Source organism: Plectropomus leopardus, chromosome 19, assembly GCF_008729295.1.
Source record: "Plectropomus leopardus isolate mb chromosome 19, YSFRI_Pleo_2.0, whole genome shotgun sequence".
NCBI lineage: Eukaryota > Metazoa > Chordata > Actinopteri > Perciformes > Serranidae > Plectropomus > Plectropomus leopardus.
Window position 1 is genome coordinate 13,846,717 of NC_056481.1, and position 5,426 is coordinate 13,852,142.

The window sequence follows — 5,426 nt, forward strand, 5'->3', positions numbered from 1 at the left end:
ACTATCCTCCAAGAAGGGAAGAGTCGAAGATGAAGTAATGTTGGGACTCTGACTGCAAGAGAAGCCTGTTTGACTTGGAAGATGTGATGCATTTCTTCTTTCCTCTGCTTCTACAACACACAGCCATGAACATTTGAAAAACATATACACGGACAACATATATTTTTCCGTTAACATAGCAATAATCAAAACATTCCTGGGATATATGGTTTGAAACCATGGTTGGATAAGCTGTAAGCAAACAACCCAAGTCAGACTATTTAGTATAAATAGCTCAACTAGGGGACAGCATGTGCTGCATGTGGGGTGCATACATGCCAAATCAACAGTTTTCACACAGTGTTCCTATTGGCAGTCAGTCACCACACAGTACAGTAGTACTGTAGGTTGCACAATGCACTGAGGCAAATAATGATCACATAACTTTATACTACTTGAACTGTCTTTCTTTTACAGTTAAAGTTGCATGGGTTGTGTAATTAATTTTTTTAGGGATCTGTTAATGCTGTGCAACAAACCTTGAAGCTCAGATACAGCGAGTGACAATCACAAGGGCTGATGTTCTTTTACCTCAAAAGGCGCTGAGTTGTGTACGGGTTTATTTATTTATTTTAATATGCAATCCATCTATATATTATATTTTTCTGTTTTTTTGTATTGAACTGTCGCCACAGATGGAGAGGGTGAGGCGAGCTTTGAGAGAGGGTGTTGTGAATATTGTGAACAAATGCATGCTAAAATCACATTCAGGCACCTAGAAAATGTGTTGAATTTGTGTAACTTTATTGTCAGCTTTGGAAAAAAACAAGAGCTGCTACCTTTATGTCAAACGACCGTGAAAGAAATGACTTTGCAAGTTGAATGGAATATATTGTAATTCCACATCAATCCAAAAAAGATGTGCATGATTTCACATGTATATAGTATATTATAGAGAAATTGTAAAATGTAAATTGTGTAAACTTAACTGAAGCATAAAACTAACTTGAAGGATGTTCAGTAAAAGCAACCTTTGCAGGAGACATTCAAAGAGGGTATGGTAGATCTACCTCTCCTGTAAGAAGATTGGATAGGATTTGATTTGATCGCCCGCCAGCGTTTGAGATCCACACAGCTTTAGACCTTAAATACCCTTCTTACAGAGGAGGCTACCAAAGCCTTGTATGTATGTGCAAAGACTTGTGTTTAAAAATGTGGCAGATGCAGCTATAGCAGCATCGATTGTTTGCTGGCACGGGCCAAAGTCCAAAGTGACGCAACAGTGTGATGAATCAGCTGCAGTTTGATCTGGAGTCAACTTGAATCTCCATGTAAACTTAATCTGATCAGGCATCTGAGTTGACAGTTCACCCTCCATGGTGCGCCTTCTGAAACACTTTTAGCTCCCGAGGGCAAAGGCAAGCTGTGGCTCTCAACTTCCTGTTACACAATGTCATCTCCTCTAATCAACGGGGCATCAATCAAAGGCCCTTAATCCTATCAGAATGGCTTTGGGACTACTTGGAAACTCCTTTTCTGCTGCTTGAGGTGAAGCGAGGAGCTATTGTGATCACTGGGGACAAAACTGTGCAAAAACATTTACTGAAAGTAAAAAAATAAATTACCCATTAATTTACCTCATTGTTCCTGCTGCACACACCCTCTTTAGATGGTTACACCACTTGTTCTGTCTCCAGTGATTAATGAAATTGTCCCTCACTTTTCCATCAAGGATCCTTTTTGTGAGGTACCAAATAATGCACTGTATACTTTATGCTTATCTCATCAACTGTCTTCCAGACTTTAGATCATTTGACGAGATGACCTCTACTGTATGTATGTGTCATGAGATGTAATATGTGTAAGCAAATAAAGGAATTTATGGAAGTGTAAGAAATTAGACTTTTTCTCTATATCAAAATAGGTGGTACATTATCTATTATTCACACCTGACTCCTGCACACGAAGGTTAGACAGAGACAGAAAGTGAACTTAAGAAACCTTGGGCTTAGCTGCAACAGTGCTCGTTCTTAGTCATATATCGTGCAGGGATCTTAGAGGCTCCAAAGCTGGATGAGCCTCTGGGGGAAAAGAGGATCAGTGGATTGGTTCTGATCCTCGCTCGATACAATGTTGTCTGGCTGTATTTTTCAGCATCCCATCTCCTGCAGATTCTGCATGCAGAAAACTGGATGTTGCATGGTGTTAATTCCATTATTTATACAGTAATTTAGGAATCAATAATCTTTAAAGAACAATAATGCTGTAGCAGTGTACACCAGCAGGTGTACAGAATGCTGCTGGCTAAATATTTTGACAAAGAAGCGCAAAACAAGCCCTTAAATCTATCAAAAACGTAGTTTGTCAACCCTCTGTTTCAACACAACCTTAACATTCCCTCAACAATTTAGGGGTCAGTAAGTGCAGAGCTGGCCCCATGTACAGGCTGTACTCCCTCCACCTCTTTTCACAGGGCTCCACCTTCAAATTTTATGTTAAAATTTAAAGCAGATGAACATATTTATATTTTCATATATTTTAGCTAATTATAAATGAGATTATTTTTTGAGGAGAGTATTTTTATGGGAGGAAGGCGAGCTTTACAATACAATCAGTTGTTATTTGGGATTTTACAAATTCCCCCCATTGCCCTATATGTGTGCCCATGTAAAAAAATACAAACCAAGAAAACACGTTGACAACACAAGTGTTTAACTGTAAATGCATCCAGGTGCACAAGTGTAGCCAGGGGCCAAATTACATCCCACCGCCATTCAAAAACAACAGGCTCTTATTACTCAACGCACTGTTTGCTACACTTAACCATCTGTTCGCTGAACAATGCAATGAATCACACAGTAAATGACTTCTCCTGTGAAAACAGATACATTAAAAAGAGGCAGACAGAGCAGTAAGAGGTAAAGTAATTGTCTTTATTTAAGCTAAGGTCTATAATCTCCCAGCAACCTCACGCAGTTTCCTTCCCCGCAAATCGGGGGCAAGGTAACACCTCAATCTGACCTTGGCCGGAGGGACACCTTAAGCTAATCATTGGAACAGCAGAGTGCAGATGCTGTGTTTCTACACTGAGTTATACTCGCACAGAAAAAAGTGCTACTCTGGAAAATGTACCAAATCTACATTACATTTTCAATTTATAAGGGATATCTCAAAGTTTAGTTTAGTTTTCTAACATGCGAAAACAAGACTAAGAGTCTACAGAAGTGATACTTAACTTACAAACAAACAAATCAACCGTGCAACAAAGTGCCAGATGGCCTGCCGACTATCATTATTAAAGATTACTGGTATTTTTTTAAATGCAGTGGTGTAATGTAACTAAGTACATTTACTCAACCACTGTACTTAAGTGCAAATTTAAAGTACTTTCACTTGAGTATTTTCTTTTCATGCCACTTAATACTGCCATTCTCCCACATTTCAGAGGAAATTTTTGCACTTTTTACTTAACTACATTTTTCTGATAGCTTAAGTCACAGGTTACTTTACAAATTAAGATTTTTGCCTGTAATAAGAATTTATAAAATATGATGTTTTGCTAAGTTAAACTATTCAACTATTAAAGTACAGCTGAAATGATCATTGATTTAGCCAATTAACAGACGTTTTTTGGCAACTATGTTGATAAACAGTTATTTTCTATTTTATTTATGTTTTCTTTCAGATTGTGTTTTCTCTTTTCATTCTCAAATATTAAATGCGTTACTGCATACACTGGACTTGTGCAGGGCAACTGTGACTGGATTTGCCTCATGCAAAGATGGATGAGGACATTAAACATAAAAAGGTTTTAAACAGGCAATTTATTTATTATATATTCTGATAAATAATATTATTTTTTGTTTTTTAAGTGGCCCCTGGGCAAAGTAAGTTGAGTATCCCTGTTCTACAGGCATGTTAAGACACAGTCTAATTATCTTGCAGGCTGTCCTGGTTGACCTCAGCTGGCATTCAGCAGACAGGTGAGGGTCATCAGCTGATTGAGATCACCTGGGCCCTGAGGCTTTAAAAGCTGGCTCCTGTCTTCACTCTGGTTCTCCCTACACAGCTCACATGCACCATACTTGACTTTGTTATTTTGGTTTGCTGCTCCATGCAGTGCTTTCATTGCTGACAAAGCTGATCCACACACCCACTGTTCATTTCTGTTACCTTAGCTTTATTTAAGTACTTTTGTTTTCAAGTACAACCTTGCATGGACTGCTTTACTGTCACATTCCCTCAGCCAGGTTGTGACAAAAAAGCTCTGTGAGGCTGGACTGTAGCTGCTAAATGCTCACAGTGACAATGCCAACATGTTTGAGGGGTATAATGTTGACCATGTTGCCATCAGCATGTTGACATCTATCATTTTGCTACTTCGTGCAACACACAAAGAAAAGCTGAGGCTGATGAGATTGTCAAAGGCTGTTTCACAGAGACTATTTTGACATGTCACAGTAGGAAAATCACAGGTGGAAATAATGAAACTAATGACAGCTGAGACTCCGAGACTTTAAATGCCACACAGAATTAAATTGAAGACCAACTTCACAAAAAACAAAACTGAAGAAAAAATAAGCATGAATCAACAGCAAATATTGGTATTTAGGGACACTTAAGGACACTCTTGTTGACTGCCTCATGATGGAGACAAGGGAAATGCAGAACTAGGAAATACCTGCTGTTTGCTGGCGAGTTTTCTTGGTGACTTTGTGCTCCTCACTCTGCATGTGGGATTGCACTGCTTTAATCCCCATCATGCTGAGATTGAATCAATTTTTGCACAAAAATATTGAGCCTCATAAACCCTGCCTTGAGCCAGTTTCAGCCATACCATGAACTTTTGGCTCATGAATGCCAATCAATCAGTCAGAAATATCTGAGCTAGTGATGAATGCTGCAATACTCATACATTTCCCTCTGAAAACAAACTACACAAATATTTGTTCTGCTCACATTTCATGAATGAGACAGAATGCCTTTTAAGGCTTTTTGAAGATCTGTGGGAACCCTGTTCCAGGGATCATGCATGCTGGGACACTTAGAGCACAGCCATCATTAAGGTGATGAGTAACACCTGTGCTGTTCCTGCAACTACAGGTCAAAACGTCTGCTGTGAAAAAGGCCTCTTGGTTTAACAAATATTAGTCATTAACTACAGTATTGGACAAATAAAAATTTTGACTTGATGTTGGCTCTAGATGAAAAGTTAAAGAGTCACTAAAGTACAATTTGTCCCACAGAAACACAAACATCCGCACCAAATTTCATGGCAATCTGGCCCAGCGTCATGGAGTCATTTCAGTCTGGACCAAAGTTGTGCACCAACTGACAGCCATGTTGCTGCCATGACTAAAACCATTTTCAAATCTCTCCCCCCGTGACAGCAGTGGAATTGAAATGGAAATGTTGTAAATCAAAGACTCTTGACATGAACAGGGTAA